This window comes from Cibotium barometz, chromosome 52 (assembly GCF_041138505.1).
Source record: "Cibotium barometz isolate CiBa-2024 chromosome 52, ASM4113850v1, whole genome shotgun sequence".
Taxonomy (NCBI): Eukaryota; Viridiplantae; Streptophyta; class Polypodiopsida; order Cyatheales; family Cibotiaceae; genus Cibotium; species Cibotium barometz.
Genome location: NC_141097.1, coordinates 7660892 through 7680570, shown reverse-complemented (window position 1 = coordinate 7680570; position 19679 = coordinate 7660892). Strand labels below are relative to the sequence as shown.

Genomic DNA, 19679 nt, shown 5'->3' with positions numbered 1-19679 from the left:
TTCCCCCTTTAGCGTAGCACAGCCGTTCGCTGATTCCCTCCCACAGAACAAGGGTCTTCCTAGGACTTAATCTAACTAACGTAACTTAATCGTAACTATTTGTATCGCAAGAATCCCCCGATCTAGCCCGTGGGTTAGCTAACTACCCAATCACTGTATTGGTGGGATTCCTTTATAAAAATTTGGTTACGTTTTGCCTGGGTACTGAGGAAACGGGTTCCCAGGCTCCCTAGTTGGCGCTTCAAGCAAAATTCAAGGTAGTCATACCACTTACACACCCAATATCAAATTGCCATTTTAACAGATTCGGTTGTCTTTAAAACAATCTTTCAATGAAATTATAGTATTACTGATCATAATCCTCTAAAATATTGAGTCCATTGATTTACAAAATATATCATCTGAACTCTTTGTTGAAGACCAACTGGTCAACCAACGAGTTCAGTTCACAAAAGTAATTCTTTTTAGTTCATCCGTATCTTCCTCGACATACGCATGGGTATCCTAGCAAACGCGAGCCCATGCATCACCTGGTCAGAACCCTCTAGGATCCTACTTAGGTGTCCTAGCACTTCACTTAGGGACCGCTTCGTCGGTCCTTGCCCATTGTACTAGAAGCGCACCATTTTAACCATATCGAGGTTGGTCAAGTCCTCGGCAAGCTTTGCCGCGAGCGACGTCCCTCGACGACTCCCTGCCAACAACTGTTGCAACAAGTCTCTCCTTAGTTAATCACATACCAAATGCTTCCTCCACCAACATTCTGGCGTAAAATAGTCCTTTAAAAGAAAACAGAGGTTCTATGCAAGTAGAATTTCCAGTTCGAGATTGGTTCCACAAAACCCTTTTTCCTTAATCCAGATTTTCTTAATGAGAATCATTGATCTCTCATCAGGGTAATCTACCCATCATTTGACTAAATTTTCAACTAGATTCTTGGTGATTTCAGTTAAGGAAAAATTACACTAATTCAACGGAGTCTATTCTTTGTGTTAAGAATTGGAATTGGTCTCAAGGTTTTTGCTTGATTCAGATTCGAGAGTGGGCAAGTAGTTTATTGGCCACCCCTCTCACAGTCGTGGTCTAACTAAAATTATTCGATTTACTTCTAACTTTAATTCCTAAGAATTTTCTTCAGATAAAAATCTATTGAACTTCTAACCGTAAGGAAAATTCCAACTTCATGAATTCCATTCCTTCCTAACCACAATAGATTAAGAAATAGTTCTATACGAGAATATCGGGATTTTATAGAAATACTCTTCTTCCATTAATCCAATTTTGGGTAAATATCAATTTGGTGATTTATCCTCATACAAATATCTAAGAATATTCTTTCCATCAATTTAATTATAAACCCTAGTTTTCTAGGTGGAATTATGATGAAAATTCCTCTTTTGCCACCAAAATTAATTTAAACCTTTTTCTACTTAAAATACCATAGAAATTCTTCTTTTAATTAAATACAAATATCCATTTTTTGAATATGCTTAAAATTTCTCTTTTTGCATTTAAATGATTGAATTTCAAATGTCATGGGAATTCCTCTTTTATCATCTCAAAAAAAATTCTTATGCATAAAATAAATTTATCAAAAATTCTTTTTTTTTAAATTAAAGAAAAATATCCATTATTTTAAAAATGCCAAAAATTTCTCTTTTTGCATTTAAATGATTAAATTCCAAATGTCATGGGAATTCCTCTTTTATAATTAAAAAAAATCTTATGCATAAAATAAAATTTTTAAAAATTTCTCTTTTTCTTAATTAAATAATTATGCATAAATACAACAAAAAGTATTCTTTCCTAAATATGGTCAAAATCATTCTTTTGCTTTAAATTTCTAAACCTACAATAAGGTAGGAGTTCCTCTTTTAGTATTATGCATAAAAATAAGATATGTATTTTTTTCAGAAAAATTTACCATAGCTTCGCTACTATTACTGATAATTTTCAATTTTCCTAAAAGAATAAAACCTTGTAATGAAAATATGATACAAGATCTACTTTTAAGCTTAAATCTAACCTATGAATTTAAATCATAATTTTAATCATAATCATAAACGTAATTATGATTATCCCACTAGATTAAGTTGGTTCCATTATTCCTCTTTTCCCAATTTGATAGGATAATCTATTTCTCATTTAGAATCAATTAAAAGTAGTTTTTAACTACTTATAAATAATCTAAAAGAAATAACCATTATTTTGTTAACACAAAATCATGAAAATACCATTTTCTTAATCTCTAGCTTATCAAACCTAGAGTTTAGTTTAGAAATAAGAAATTATCAATGAGAAGCATTCTTTTGCTAAAGAATTAGCCATAGAGATGACTATTCTTTTTGAGAGAGATATATACATAAGAAAGCATTCTAAATAAGTATAATGATTAATTTTCTCTTAATTAATTATTAAGATTCTTAGGGAAATCTTGATTTGAATTAAAACAATCATTTAGAAAACTTCTCAAGCTTGAGAGGGGTTGAGAAGAGAAGTCATTTGAGGAAATTAACAAAAAACCATAAAATCCATTCTTACCTCAAGGATTAGCTTGATTCTTTCTCTAGTAGTGAAGCCCCCAACCAATCAATTGGTTAGCCAAGAGGAGAAGAGAACTCCAAAAGTTGTTGAAGCGAGAAAGAAGCTCCAAGCTCCCCAAAAGTAGAGGAAAATTAAGGGATAATAGAAAATATGATTATTTTAATGTAATACTGGCATGGTATAGCTCTCACAGATGAGAATACAAAGGAATGAGGGTCTATTTATAGGTACGGGAGGCCTCTTACCAAGTCCAACTGGGTTTTAGAGCTTTCCAGCTGCAGTTTGACTCAATTTGGACGAGATTTGGACCAGTTTGACTTCCTTTTTTATCTAGTTTGGTCCACGAGAGAGGAGAGAGAAAATATCCCATTTTTGGATTAAAAAACTCAAGTAATCATGAGAAAAAAGGTGCCTCCTTGAGGTGGCATTCTCTCCTTACTAAGGTGTCAAAAATGCATCATTTCCTCTAAATATCTTATTTTTTTTTACTAATATCTCTTAATTTTTAACTAATAAACCTTGTACTCAGTCAACTCTTCATCTTATGTGAGCATTTACTCATTTTTGGGTATTTTCTTTTATTCTTTGGATTTATCTCATCCCAACACTTGGATTAATCCTATTGGCCCATAGGAATCTTAATTGGACCATAATCCAAAAATTCTTGAAAATTTGGATCCTTAGGCTAAGGTCCCTTATACCATTTTTTAATTGATTCTTAATGCACATTGGAGAATTTATTTTGAACTTCTGCTTCAGGGAAATATATTTTAGATATTAGAAAAATTTTTATATCAAAAAATATCTCAATATTGAATCATCTCTCTGAGAAGGAATCTTACACATATGGTTGAGAAATAGGAATGAAGGATGGTAGACTGAAGGAGTTTTACATGTAGAGAGAAATCTAGATTAGGGGAGTTCTAAAGAAATCCAAAGTATTTTAGTACTTTGCTGTAAAAGGGAAGCACCTTTGGTACTCTACCACACATCTGGATTTGTGGCCTTGCACTACAATAAATGTTAGTATGATTATGACGCATTGTAATGTTTTCATTAGCACTTATAATTTAAGCACTATGGAAAAAATAAATGTTAGTATGATTATGATGCATTGTAATGTTTTTATTAGCACTTATAAAAGCACTAAGGAAAAAATAGTTAGCTACTTCAAAACTAGGCCTCACACTTTGATAACATGGTTTTTTTACATCAAGTTAGCCACCCATGGGAAGTTAGAAGTGTTGCTATTAAACATCATTAAGTGTTTTTTTTTGGCAAATTAGAAATTCCATCTTTATAAGGCGCCACCTCAAGAAGCCCAGGGGGGTTTAAATTTGTGACCTCATGAATGAACTTCCAATGTGACCGCATGAATGAACTTCCAACACCCTAACAACTACGCTACTTCATCGTATTTGAGCGATGCAATTTCACTATGGTTGAACTAACTTCAAACCATTAAAACTCAGATGAACTATGGTTTGAACTAACTCCAAACCATAAAACCTCACATGTGTCAGAAGTGGGATTTGAACCCACGCCCTTCCGGACCAGTACCTGAAACTGGCGCCTTAGACCGCTCGGCCATCCTGACCAGATGGACGGTTATAGAGGCACAAATGTGAAGAATGCTTAAAAAATTACTGAATGCGTGCAATGCATGGCGCTGATAGCCGCCATGAGTACGTGTATCTGATGAGGTAGCTCACCCTCAAGAGGCTTCAGCCTGCTGTACCTAGCGCTTATTAGTTCTCGGAGATGCAGACCTTACACTATCTTCTTGGAAAAGGGTGTTCACCTTAACCTCCAATTTAAAGCCATAAACTACGTTGACCTTTAAAATATGTATGTTTATGTCTAAAATATATATGTTTATGTCTAAAATATATATATTTATGTCTAAAATTTAGAGAAATTTTTGAAATAGTTGCCTTCACTGGCCTTTTTTTCAACCCTATTTTCTAAGAGGCCCTCTCCAGAAAGTTTGAAGGGCTTTAATGCTCTTTGAAGGCTTCAAATTTCAACACTACCAAAAAAGTACGTAGTGTTTAAGACTTTAAGTGGTGTCTTCTTTCTGCAATGCGTTATCGTCCAAGAGCCTTGGAGTCTCACTCTATGTTATAAATCTCATGCAAGTAGAGACTCCAGAACAATGCTCCATGGAATGATTTTTCATAAATTTTAGTTATAAAACTACTATATAGTAGAGAATTCAAAAACAAAAATTAGATAGATTTAAGAGTTTTTTTTTATTTTGATTGGTTAAAAAATAATCTTTTCTTTGAGCACTCTTCAAGAGCCACCTCATGTGTGGTTCTAATGATGACTCGGTGCACACGAACGAAGCTAAAAATAACACAAACCATACCTTATTGATATTTCGTTTTAAAAAAGGCATATTCTAGAAATTTTGTACATGTGTGTTCACAACCACAAGTACAAGGCATAATAATAAAATTATGTCCATATGGTGGGTGTTCTTCTACTATAATTTGCTTTCCTAGCCCCATAGTCCAGCACTGGCCACCATCCATTTCTCTCATGCTGATTGTAACCTCCCCACCTGCTGATTGTTGTGTCCATTTCTCTCCTACTATTTGTAACCTCCCCAAAGAAGGAAGCTCCATTACAATAGGTTTCTACCTCATGACTGGACAACTTCACCTTCATTTAGCACTTCAAGTTTTCAAGCCTCCCAGAACAATGTGCTGCATGCTATCAAATGGTGGATAAGCAATGCCCATAGAGACCAGAGCGGTTTCCGACACAACAAGGCTCTCTCTCTCTCTCTCTCTCTCTCCATAGCTGATATCTGTTCCACCTCCATTGCATAAATGATAATTGCCCTACCCACAGGCTCACCCATATCACCCAAGTAGCTTTTGAAACCAAGCTACCTCACAATCTACCATAGCAGAACCCCTATACTCTACCTTTGTACTCGACAAAGCAAATATTGGTTGTTTCTTATTGCTCCAACTCATAACAGCACTCCCAAACAAAAACATAAGATCACTGGTAGACCTTCTGTCTGTGACACTATCAGTCTAATCAGCATCTATGTACCCATGTAGCTATATCACCAGTCTCAAAGAAAATTCCACAATCAACTGTGAAATTTTTCTACCTGAGAATCCGTCTAGCCATATCCAAGTGTGGCTTCCTAGGGGATTACATAAGCTGACCCACAAGTCCAACAGCATAGTTTAAGTCTAGCCTAGAATCTGTCTAGCCACATCCAAGTGTGGCTTCCTAGGGGCCTGCATAAGCTGACCCACAAGTCCAATAGCATAGCTATATCTTTGTACTAGCCTCAAAGAAAAGTCCATAATCAATTGTGGACTTTATGTACCTGAGAATCCGTCTAGCCACATCCAAGTCTAGCTTCCTGGAGGCCTGCATAAGTTGACCCACAAGTCCAACACCATAGCTCAAGTCTAGCATAGTAATGGTCATGTAGATCAAGCTACCCACTATGTGCATGTACATAGTGGGGTCCTCTAAAAGCTCACAAGTATCTGTGTGGAAAGCTTTGTGTTCTATTCTAATGGCACTAAAATAAGCTTACAACGTGTCATACCATACTTGGACAACATGTCCAAGCCATATTGCCTTTATAATAACAAAATGCCATGAGGTGATCTCACCACCTCTATGCCCAAGAAATATCATAGCTCATTGAAATCCTTCATCTCAAACTTCTACTTCAAAAGCCTCCTGACATCATGTATGTCAGCATCACTTTCACCAGTGATAATTAAGTCATTCACATAAATGGCTAATAGCAAGATCCCTCTATTTATCTTTTTCACATAAAGTGAAAATTTTGCATTGGATATCTAAAATCCAATGATAACAAGATACTCACTGATCTTGTTTGACCATGCTCTAGGTGCCTTCTTCAAGCCATACAAGACTTTGCATAACTTGCACACACACAAAATGTGGGCATGTATCACTCTCATAACCTAGTGGGCTGCATCATGTATACTTCTTCTTGTTGCAAATCACCATGTAAGAAGGCATTCTTTACATCCACCTGATGTAAAGACCAACCCTTTGTTGTAGCCATAGAAATGATAGCTCTCACACTTTGGCAAACTGAGCATGGAGTCTGTACAAAACCCGTAATGGGGTGTTGGCTTAGCCTAGGGGTACGAAACCTGTTTGTAAGGTGCCCAAAAAAAACCAACTGCCATGGCCGTACCAACTAGAAGACCCATTCATACCCTTTTGAAGCCAAGACTATACCATTCTCTATCTTGATAGCCACGACTGTACCAACCGGAGGCCACAACTGTACCATTCTATATCCCATATGCCACGTCCATACCAATCCAAAGCCCTGGCTGTACTATTCTCACCATTGGAAGTGTAATCTTGTTCCATCCACTCTGCCACAACCGTACCAACTCCAAGCCACGACCATCCCATCTGAAGCGTACGCCCATACCCTGGAGATGCCAAGCCCATACCTAGCTTTGCCATGTCTATGTCCTACAAGACTATAAAAAGGGGCCCATCGCTTCATTTTCCTCACTCTTTGATCTTCTCTCTCTCGCTAAACCCTTGCCAAATTTTTTGTTGAGCTTGCACCTTCCTGCCTCCCCTCCTCCACACAATGGCTGAGCACTCAGACTCGTCCCTCAAGGTTCTCACCTATACCCCACAGAAGAAGCATCTAGCTGGGGGACACTTTGTAGAATATGGCCGGCACCCAACACATTGTCCCACCTCGGGGAACCCTTGATGAAATAGGTGAGTGGACACATTGTCCACAGTCTTATGAAAAACAATCATAGGGTGGAGCACAATCTCCTTTATTACATAGGGCCTTGCTATAGAACTGTCACACATCTAGCTATAGTTTCCCCCTTGGAGTGGATTGGGCTTAGCGGGCTCTCCACCTTGGAACCTTGGGGCCCGGATCTCTTCAATTGCCTACATTTCACCGAGACCTACGATGTAAATGCTGCCACTGGATAGGTGCTGGATGCTACATGCCAAACCTAGACCGTCCACCTGGATCTTGATGTGCTCTGTGAAGCCCGCACCTCCCAAGGATAGACCAACTGTATGTCTATCTGATCAACGCCACTCGCCTGACTCACGGAACTTACCAAGGCATCACCATCAAGGATGGGGTGGAGTGGGCCAACATTACAAAGGAGGAGCTTTTCATGCCCCGATCAGGGCCTTGTATTTTTTGCTAACCACACTAGATGGACAGATAGATTTAGCAGATGAAGCCTCTCTACCAAGGCACACCTGTCAACTAGGTAGAGTATTTGTATAAATATCTGCACTCCATATGTGCCAGCCCGCGGGAAAAGCTCGCGACCGTGTCCCTACTCACCAAGGTGTTGTACCAAGCTCGCGGCCATGTCTCTACTCACCAAGGTGTTGTACCATGCTGTAAGGTGGGATAAACTCCCCAAGGCCATTCACCTAGGGGGCCAAATGTAGTGCTAACCTCTCTCCCTCCCCCTCACTCCTCTCCCACCTCTCCACCCTCAAAGTGCCATCACCCAAACTCAAAGCCGCAAGAGTAGGTTCCCCCCAAATCCGTGGCCCAGGCCCAAACATAGAGAAACTTGACTACTGAAGCCGACCACAAGGCTACTGAGGAGGAAGCACAACACAAGGCATTTCTTGAGTAGAACCTATACAAAACCCCACCACCCAACCATGGGCTCCTCTCCATTCCCTCCTCGAAAGGTGGCCCATCTTCCCCTGCCTCCTCCCTCAATAGGGAGCTTCTGCTCACATGAACAATACTCCGATGGCATCCGTTCATCACATGGGGAAGTGCTAGACTTTGCCCAAGGCTTCTCCCACTTGGCCCACGAGCTTATCAATCATATGAAGGACTACATGTATAGGCAGCAGCAATGGCACGTAGCAACATATGTTGCTTGCAAAGGCCCAAGAGCAACAGAGCCAAGAAGCTCTTTACAACACCACTATCGCCAATATCAACCTCTAAGAGGTCCTTGAGGAAAGAGAGTAGACACCGATTCCTCACTCTCAGAGATTTAAATATTGCACGACCTTTTCCTCACCCAAGCCGCAGAGCACAGGACCTTCGGCAAAGAGCAACCACGATGAAGAATCCCTCATAAAAACCAACTTCGACTTTCGAAAATACCATGAAGTTGGAGGAGGCCCTCCACCACAAAACCACCCAACACAAAGCCATAGAAGCTCGGGCAGCCCAACACCCACCCACCCCATCTAGACCTGTCCCCAGGGCGGCACTCGAAAGAAAGGTCGATGTGCTGATGGACATCGCCATGGAACTCCCCCTCCTGGCCATTCCTCCCTAGAACCCATCCCAAATCCTTGAGCTTTATTTTCAAACCATCCACCTTAACTTACTCCAACATGATATTTTCATCTCGATGAACCCCTACTATCACAAGCCACCTTCTCCTATATCCTAACCAAACTCCCACTTCATAGCATCTTCCTCTTGGCCACTCTTTTCTTTCAGGGAAAGCTCTCTTTTGCCCAGCCCACCATATTTTTTGACCTCCCTACCCATCCTCTCCAAGCAAATCTTGTGAACTGGTCCCATCTCCTTCGCTACGGTCAACCCATCGAACAAATTGAACCAATTAACCTCACCGTCCTCGATGGGCTATGCCCTTACCCCTACTCCTCCCCTCGAACAGCCGAGGCCCTCCGATTCCTACATCGCACATGTTGGGATATCGTCTATGTAGAGCCTACAAATCCCTTCGGCACTACAAGCTCCCATTGTATTCTGCTAAGGGTCTCCTAATCCTCTACTAGTAGTGCCACCTACAGATGGAGGTTATACAAGCCACCGGCATAATGCAGTTTGATGACTCCCATATGAAATTCCCCATGGAGTTCACCCCCCAAGAAGTTGTAGAGGCTAAAGCTTTCTTCCACTCCAAAAGCCCCGACAACACCTCCTCTGATGAAGACAACAACGACAATGATGAAGACAACAACGACAATGATGAAGACAACAACGACAATGATGACAGCAGTGGTGGAGGAGCCCCAGGCACCCACCCGCATCAGCACCCCCACCTTCATCTCCCCCGCATCAACCCCCTCCACCCAGCTCCTCTCACCCCAGCACAAGCACCCAACCACCCCCGTCCCCACCCCCACCTGGCACCACCACACTTCCTCTCTTCCCCTCACAGTCCTCTACACCCCCTCACCTCCCCACTCCACCTCCCTCACCAACTCCTCCCTCATCTACCACTTTAACTCTACCTAAGTCCATAACAGACTTACCCTTGACATTGGCTAGGCCACCCCCCCTCGCCACCATCCGGTTCTTCAATCTCATCATCACTCTCTTAGAGACCTTCCCAAATTGCCTCCATTACCACATGGGAAATCAAAGCTTGGCCTTCGACCTCAACAAAGGCCCAATGCTAAAGCAACTTTTTGGCTACTACGAGCGCATCCAATAGATGCTTTCTTGGTGCCTATAAAGGTTTGAAGATATGATGGAGACAACCTTTTGGACCAATTATCTTCCATAGGCCCCCCCCACATTCCATATCATGGCGCGACTTTGTCCGTACATACTCGATATACCACCACTAGATCCCTTGGCCAGCTCCGAGGACAAACCTCAATTAGGGAGGGGGGTATGTTAACCTCTTTTCTTAACATCATTTTTCAAGCATGGTTACGCTTCTTGTAATCTATCATTATGTAACCTCAAAGCACTTACTAAAAAAAGATATATGGGATGACCGAGCTAATGGCTTGTGTAATGATGGTCGTTAGTAGGAGGAATGAGCTAGATGTACATAGATCTAGGAAACCAAATTTGGGCCCCCAATTATAAATAGGCGGCCGGCCACTGTCAAAAGTGAGCTCATGTATATAAATGATTTTATGGAATATGAAAAGGGACAATCCCATATGTCACAATTGAGTCTCTCTCTCTCTCTCTCTCTCTCTCTCTCTCACTCTCTTGTGTTTATGGTTGCATGCTTGTGTTTGTGAATGCTTTCTTGCTTTATTGTGGTGTATGCATGGAGTGGATGGTGTTAGTCTAGCTTCTTTTCTCTTCTTCTTTCTCTTGTTGTCTTCCTCTCAAGATCCCTCTTGCATGCACATTGGCATTGAGTAAAGGTAGAGCTCTCCACAACTCCCTTCTTTTGTACTCATTATCTAGCTTGTGGATCTTTATTTGAGTGACACAAGTGGAGGGTGGAATGAGCCCCTAGCATCCTTGCATAGGGGAGTTAACCCTCATTAGGGTTGGCTAAATGCAAGTCTCCAAATTGACCCTTACATGTCATCATTCTCTTCGTCTCTCCCTCTCTTGTGCAAGGTAGTATGTTTTGGCTAACATGAGCTTGTGAGACAAGTATCTATGGTAGTGTCTGTACTCTCTTACAAGATTACGCTCTAATTTTTCATGCCAACTTATGTACTATAAAAACGAACTGAATGTAGTGGAAACTGCTCAAATTGAGTAATGCAAATGAATGCAATGAATTCAAGCACAAGAGAGAGTTTCCCACACTAGATTTACACCTTGATTTTCTATTTTTGAACTTTGATTAGCCCAACTTCTACTAATATTACACTAATGATGGTGATTAGTGCTAAATCAAGGTGATTAGAGGTAACAAAATGTGGAGGCTGAAATTGAACTTGCAAATGCAAGTATTGAAGGGGTTTTTAGTATAGCTTTATTACCCTTGATAAGAAAAAGTGGATTATGGAAAAAATCTAGCTCAAAACCTCAAAAAACGAGGGACAGCTGGTTTTGTATTTATTACAACCAGCACAACCAACCATTTGGCTCAAGATTTCATTTCTAGACACCTCATATAGTATGTGGAACACACACCTAAGAGGGATTGACTTAATTTTAAGTACACGTTGAGGAGTTTTTTGTGCCTCATGAGATGGGGTTTTGGACAAAACCCACAGCACAAGAAAAATAGTTTTGGTTGTCAGAGGAGCGGATAACACACTGTAGTGATGGCAGTTATCCTGGTCATGTGTGTTTTATTCTAGAAAGAATAATAGATATCAAGGGTGATGTATTTAGAGGTCTTTGGTTATGGAAATAATGTGGTTTTCATATTTGGAAAGCATGTAGTTACTATTTTATGTATTTAGCAAGTTTTTTAGCCAACTTTGGGTGGTTTTTATAGCATGCAGGGTAAAAGAGTGGAGAGGAAGAAAAGCAAAAACTTTGTGGGCGGCTAAAATTAAAGGAAAAAAGTTGAAAGAAGGGAGGAGAAGTTGTGAGCGGCTAAAATTAAGCTGAAAGAAGGGAGGAGAAGTTGTGGAAGTGAAGGAGAGGGCGCCGCTACTACAGAAAATCATAGGAAAACACAGTTTTGCTCATAGATTTCTCATCCTCCGGTGTCAGAATTAGGTGAACCAAAAGTCAATCTTCGGGTTTTGGCACGCTCTTTCATCATTTAAATTTATCTATGCAAAAAGTTAAATTTAACTAAATTTTCTCTTAAAAATTAAATAAAAATCTCCATTAATTCCTTTACACTAGAAATTCCATTTTTATCATTTAAATGGTTGAATTCCAATTATGGTGGGAATTCCTCTTTCATCATTTAAATTTATCTATGCAAAAAGATAAATTTAACTAAATTTCTTCTTTAATTTTTAAATAAAATATCCATTATTTTGGTATTCCAAATTTTTCTCTTTCCTCATTGGAATACATGGATTTCTATTGTCATGGGAATTTCTATTTTATCATAAAAATGAATTACTAGAAATTCTCTTTTTTTCTAATTAACTATTTATGTATAAACATAAAAATTAATTTTTTCCATGGTTATTGATGAGAATTATTCAATTAACCTAGGATAATTAATCCTTGAATATGGTAGGAAGTCCTCTTTTCATATTATGTATGAAAATGATTTATGTGTTAATTTTTTAAAAATTTTACCATAGCTTCGCTGCTATTACTGATAATTTTTCAATAATTTTGAAAGCATAAAGTTTTAATAATACAATATGATAAAATAACTATCATTTGGATCAATATCCAATTATGGACTTGATTCCTAAGTTTTTCATAAATTAAGTAGCATAAAAGCATTAAAAAGCCACTTCTTTGGCCTCTAATTTGACAAGCATAGAAATTACTGTTAGATTTGAGAATTGCTTCATGAGAGAAGCATAATTTGAATATAGAATAGGTCATAGGAATGACCATTCTTTGGGGGGGAGAGATATATGCTTAAAAAATAGTTTAATTTAATCATAAATGGAAACTTTATAAAGTTTATCACTAAAATTCATTAGAGAGTTCCAATTGCATTAAAGAGCCATTCAATTGAATGCTTCTTAAGCTTGAGAGGGGTTGAGAAGTGAGAAACATTGTGAGATTAAGAAAAAAGACCATAAATCACACTTTACCTCTTAATTTGCTTGATTCTTTAGTCTATGGAGAGGCCCCCAACCAATCAATTGGTTTAGTATGTTGATGAAGACTCCAAGGAAGTTTAAAGAGAGAGAGAAGCTCCAATCTTTAGTATGCTTGATTCTTTAGTCTATGGAGAGGCCCCCAACCAATCAATTGGTTTAGTATGTTGATGAAGACTCCAAGGAAGTTTGAAGAGAGAGAGAAGCTCCAATCTCTTCAATTTGTAGAGGATTTTCAGAGGATAATAGAAAATAAGCTTATCTTAGAGTAATACCGGCATAGTTTAGTTCATAGATGAGAATACAAAAGAATGAGGGTCTATTTATAGGTGAGGGAGGCCACTAACTGAGTCCAACTAAGTTCTAGAATTTTCTAGCTTCAGTTTGGCTAAATTTGGACTAGTTGGCTCCCTTTTTTATTTGGTTTGATCCAGGAGAGAGGAGAGATAAAAATATCCTATTATTTTTTAGTTTAAAACTCCTCCAAAAATGTGAAAGAGGCGCCTCCTTGAAGGCCCCCCTTTTCCTCACCAAGGTGTAAAAAATGAATGATTACTCCAAAATATCTCATTTTTTTAGTAATATTTTAACTAATAAATCTTGTACTCAGTCAACTCTTCATCTTATGTGGGCATTTACTCATTTTTGGGTATTTTCTTTTATTCATTGGATTTATCTCATCCCAACACTTGGATTAATCTTATTGGTCCATAGGAACCTTAATTGGACCATAATCCAAAATTTTCAGAAAATCTTGACCCTTAAACTAAGGTCTTTTGAATCATTTTTAATTAATTCCAATTGCACCTTGGAAAATTTATTTTAATTTTCTGTTTCAGGGAAACATATTTTTTATATTTGTAGAATTTATATATCCAAAAATATCTTAATATTGAATTATCACTCTCTAGAAATTTTCATCTCACTAGGCAAAAACAAGGGAAAATAATATTTTCTTGTATTCAGAAACATGGAATGATTATAGGGGATTGAAGTAAAGGCTTATTCATTATTTAGGCTGAGGAGGAATCTTACAGTTGATGTTTGGATTCATGGCAGGAAGGTGAGCAAGGTCTATATTGATGGGGGGAGCTCAAGTTTGCATCATAACTAAAGAGGCTATGCATGAGCTTGGATTGAAGATCACGGGGAAGTCAATTTTCAGTGTGAAGATGGCTAATAGCTCAAAGGTGAAGTGTCTTGGTGTGATTAAGGATTTGGAATTTAATGTTCTTGGTTCAAAGGTGGCGATTGACATGCATGTGATGCCAGCAGGGGTTGGGGCATACCCCATCATTTTAGGAAGGCCTTGGTTGATTGCTATGAGGTCAAGACTGGATCGGTATAGGGGTTGTATTGACTTGTTTGTTGATAAGCCCAAAAAGAACAGGATAAGGTTTTATTTGAAGAGTGGGAGGATTTTAGACATGGGAGAAAAGGTAGAAATGGACACACGAGTTGATTTGAGCTCTTTTGATCATTATGATTCATATTCTACAAGGTCTTCAGATGTCACTGATGATGACAGACATTCCAGTTCTTGTGTTCGCAGTCAAAGGAGCCTTTACAGGTGAACTATGCTTCGATGCCTCATATCATTCAGGACAAAGAGCCCACTTTTGTTAAGGAAGCTCTTTCCCAGGAGACTTGGAGGTAAGCCATGCAAGGGGAACTTGAAGCCATTGAGAAGAATAACACTTGGGAGCTGGTTCTGAGGCCGTCAAAACGGTGTCATTGGTTTCAAGTGGGTCTATAAGACCAAGTATACGTCTGATGGGTCAGTGGACAAGCACAAGGCCAAACTTGTGGCTAAGGGCTATGCTCAGTGACTTGGCATTGACTATGAGGATACCTTTGCACTGACAGTGAGGATGACTACGATTTGTACAGTTCTTTTCCTTGCCTCTTCTCAGCGGTGGCCGGTGTATCAGAGAATTTGACCAAAGCTTATTGGAGCCTGATGTGGGCATGTGTGCAGTGCAAATAAGTGGAGTTAAAGATGGTGATGTGGCTAGTCATGTGGCTGAAAATTCTCATCTTCGTGGTGTGGAGCCAAATGTACTGAAAGCTGAGTTGATGTAGATGCTAGCTAGTGATCTCACTATTGAGGAGAAAGAACAATATGGAGCTTTGTTTGATAGGTGCCCAAAGTTTTTTGCTAAGGATTACACTCAAATGAGAGGAACATCAAGCGTGGTTCATGAGATAAAGCTGAAGGAAGGGGCAAAACCGGTGGCTCAAAAACTGCGAAGACTAGGAACTATTCAAAGACAAGTTTTGGAGGTAGAAATCACCAAGTTATTACAGGCTGGTTTTATATATCATGTTGATGATGCAGAGTGGGTTTCTCCAATGGTAATTGTGCCTAAGAAGGGTAATAAGTGGAGGGTTTTGGTGGATTACAAACCTCTTAATGCAGCTACAAAAAGACATCACTATCCTCTCCCTTTTCAGGATGACATACTAGACCAAGTTGCAAGACATGAGAGGTATTCGGTATGTGATGGTTTTAGTGGTTATTTTCAGATCAAAATAGCCCCAGAGGATCAGAAAAAGACCAGCTTTATCACTCCTTGTGGGGTGTTTTATTACAGGGTTATGCCTTTTGGGCTTCTTAATACATACGCTAGTTTTCAGAGTTGGGTTGACAAGGCTCTTTGCCCTTATCTTGGGTCTTTGTTAGAATATTCATGCATGATTTTTGTGTTCATAGTGATAGGTGGATACATATAGAAAGGTTGGACATGGTCTTCCAAGAATCTTGATGATGATGGAGCTCAACTTAATCCAACCAAATTCAAACTATCAAGAGCCAGGGTAATACTCTTGGGACATGAGATTAGTGAGAATGGCATAGATCCAAATCCTGCAAAGGTGGAGAGTTTATTGTTGATGGATAGCCCAAAATCAACAAAAGAGCTCGTGAGTTTTCTTCAAAAGCTCAATTATTTATCAAGGTCTTTTTGTATGCTAACAGAGCATGCTTATCCTTTGCAAAAAGCTAGTCAATAGGATCCATTCATGTTTATTCAAGTGGAAGAGGATGCTTTTAAGAACTTCAAGAATATGCTTTCCACTCTTCCTATCATGATTCCCCCAGATTGGAATCAGGTATTCTACTTAAGTCTCAGTGTTGGGAAGCATACAGTAGGAGCAGTGCTTATGTAGAAGGGGAGGAAACAGTCATACATAAGGCCTATCTACTACATTAGCAAAATGATGGGTGAAGTGGAGAGGGCATGGCATGAGATTGAGTTGCTGATTTGGACTCTTGTTTATGCTACGAAGAGGCTAAAATCATATTTGATTTATAGGCCTTTTGTAATACTTACCTCTTGTAGCTTGTTGCCTCATGTGTTGAGATTTCTAGGTGACAATCCAAAGGTGCAAAAATGGGTTATGTCTCTTCAAGAATTTGATATGAGCTTCATCAAGGAGGATAGTGTGAGGGCACATATGGCTGATATGCTCACCTATAAGGAGATATAGATAAAATCTAAGCCTATAAAGGATGTCGAGAAGCAAATTGTTCCCAATTCGACAATGCATGAAGAGTTACAGGACATAGATGGTATTTTGTTTTTTGATGGAGCTTTCAAGAGGAGTATTGGCAAAGGAGGAGCTGGTTTTGTTTTTGTGGATAAGCAGGGAAAAGAGCTTTGGTATGGATGCCAAGAGATAGTGGTCAAAAGAAACAATGAGGCCGAATATTTCAGCCTATGGTTGGGCCTTGAAGAATGTAAAAGAAGAGGAGTTCAGAGGCTGATTTGTAAAGGGTGATGCTATGCTCATTATAAGGGAACTTGGAAGGTCAACAAGGATGAGGTGAAGGGCAGGTTCTTCCAGGTAAGGAGGCTTCTCAACAGTTTTCAAGCTTTACAAATATGGCATGTATCCAGGGATGAAAACAAGAGAGCACATGAGTTGGCAAAATAAGTATTCATCAAAGATGTGCATGCTATGAAGATTCAAGAGCCTTTGTATCAAGTTAGGGAGTCTGTTCATGAAGAGGAGTATGTTATTGGTTTTGCAAGGAATAGTTTAAAGGTCTCGGAAAGAAAAGCTGTTGTCAAAAGAGCAATGAGGTATGTCTTGATTCGTGATTGTCTTTATCTCACAAGAGGATTGATTCATTTTGCGTGGAGTTTTGTGTCATGATGAAATTCAGGAATGCTTGAATTCTTGCCACATGAGGAGGGATGCGGAGGTCCGGACAAGAGACTAGCCTAGCGGTTCCTCCGAAACCGAACTCGGAAAAACTTTCCTCACCCGGAAGGCATGGGCGATTCCATCAGGAAAATCATCTAACGAGAGAATTGATCTAACGAGTCAAAGTCTTAGCTAACCAAACTGATCCGACTGAACCTGAAAGTCACATGGTCAGATCAAGGAAGAGACTTGCACTTGGTCCATAGAATCACTACTTTTTTTCCCCTTTAGTGAGGCACATCCGCTGATTCCCTCCCACAGAACAAGGTCTTCCTAGGACTTAATCTAACTAACGTAGCTTAATCGTAACTATTTATATCTCAGGAATCCCCTGATCCAGCCAACCGGCCCATGGGTTTAGCCAACCGCCCAACCACTGTGTTGGTGGGATTCCTTTATAAAAATTTGGTTATGTTTTGCTCGGGTGTACTGAGGAAAAGAGTTCCCAGGCCCCCTAGCCGGCGCTTCAAGCAAAATTCAAGGTAGTCACATACCACTTACACACCCAATATGAAATTGCCATTTTAATAGATTCGGTTGTCTTTAAAACAATCTTTCAATGAAACCATAGTATTACTGATCATAATTCTCCAAAATATTGAGTCCATTGTTTTACAAAAATATATCATCTGGACTCTCCGTTGAAGACCAGCTGGTCAACCAACAAGATCCAATATCAAAATTAAGTTCACAAAAGAAATTCCCTTCAATTTAGACGTATCTTCCTCGACGTACACATGGGTGTCCTAGTAGCAACCATGAGCCCATGCATCACCTGGTCAGAACCCTCTAGGATCCTACTTAGGTGTCCCTAGCACTTCACTTAGGGACCGCTTTGTCGGTCCTTGCGCATCATATACCGGAAGCGCATCATTTTAACCATGCCGAGACTGGTCAAGACCTCGGCAGGCTTTGCCGCGCACGATGTCCCTCAACAACTCCCCACCAGCTATTGCAACGAGTCTCTCCTTAGTTAATCACATACCAAATGATTCCTCCAGCATTCTAGCGTAAAACAATCCTTAAAAAACAAAGGTTCTATCCAAGTAGTATTCCCAGTTTAAGTTTGATTCCACAAAACCCTTTTCCCATAATCTAGATTTTCTTAATGAGAATCATTGATCTCTCATCAGGGTAATCTACCCATCATTTGACTGAACTTCCAACTTGGTTCTTGGTGATTTCAATTAGAGGAAAACTACGCTAATTCAACGAAAGTCTATTCTTTGTGTCAAGATTTGGAATTGGTCACGGGGTTTTTGCTTGATTCAGGTTCGAGAGATAGGCAAGTAGTTTACTGGCCGCCATTCTCACAGCCGTGGTCTAACCAAAATTATTCGGTTACTTCTAACTTTGATTCCTAAGGATTTTCTTCAGATAAAAATATATTGAACTTCTAATCATAAGGAAAATTCTAACTTTATGAATTTCATTCCTTCCTAACCACAATAGAATTAAGCAATAGTCCTATACAAGAATATCAGGCTTTTATAAAAATACTCTTCTTCCACTAATCCAATTTTGGGTATATATCAATTTGGTGATTTATCCACATAAATATATCTAAGAATATTCTTTCTACCATTTCAATTATCAACATTAATATACCCTAATTTTCTAGGTGAAATGATGGTGAAAATTCCTCTTTTGTTATCAAAATTAATTTAAACCCTTTTTCTACTTAAAATACCATGAAAATTCCTCTTTTTAATTAAATACAAATATCCATTTTTTTAATATGCCAAAAATTTCTATTTTTGCATTTTAATGATTGAATTCTGAATGTCATGGGAATTCTTCTTTTATCATTTTAAAATTTTTATGCATAAAATAAATTCATCAAATATTCCTCTTTTTAAATTAAATAAAAATATCCATTATTTTGAATATGCCAAAAATTTTCCTTTTGGCATTTAAATGATTGAATTCTGAATGTCATGGAAATTTCTCTTTTATCATTTAAAAATTCTTATGCATAAAATAAATTTATCATAAATTTCTCTTTTTTCTTAATTTAATAATTATGCATAAATACAAAAAAGTATTCTTTCAAAAATAGGATCAAAATCATGCTTTTTACTTAAAATTTCTAAACCTACAATATGGTAGGAGTTCCTCTTTTAGTATTATGCATAAAAATAAGGTATGTATTTTTTTCTGAAAAATTTACCATAGCTTTGTTGATATTACTGATAATGTTCAAATTTCCTAAAAGAATAAAAACTTGTAATGAGAATATGATACAAGTTCTACTTTTAAGCTTCAATTTAAACTATGAATTTAAATCATGATTTTAACCATAATTATAAACATAATTATGATTATCCCACTAGATTAAGCTAATTTCAACATTCCTCTTTTCCCAATTTGTTAGGATAATCCATTTCTCATTTAGAATGAGTTAAAGTAGTTTTTTAACTACTCATAAACAATCTAAAGGAATGAACCATTATCTTAATAGCACAGAATCATGAAAATATCATTTTCTTAATCTCTAGCTCATCAAGCCT

The 19679-nt window shown here is 38.5% G+C and overlaps 1 non-coding gene across 1 annotated transcript; it reads right to left on the bottom strand.

The window, feature by feature from the left end:
* Positions 1 to 4061: 4061 nt before the first annotated feature.
* On the bottom strand, positions 4062 to 4141 carry TRNAL-CAG (transfer RNA leucine (anticodon CAG)). The gene has a single exon. It is a non-coding gene; the product is annotated as a tRNA-Leu (tRNA).
* Positions 4142 to 19679: the final 15538 nt, after the last annotated feature.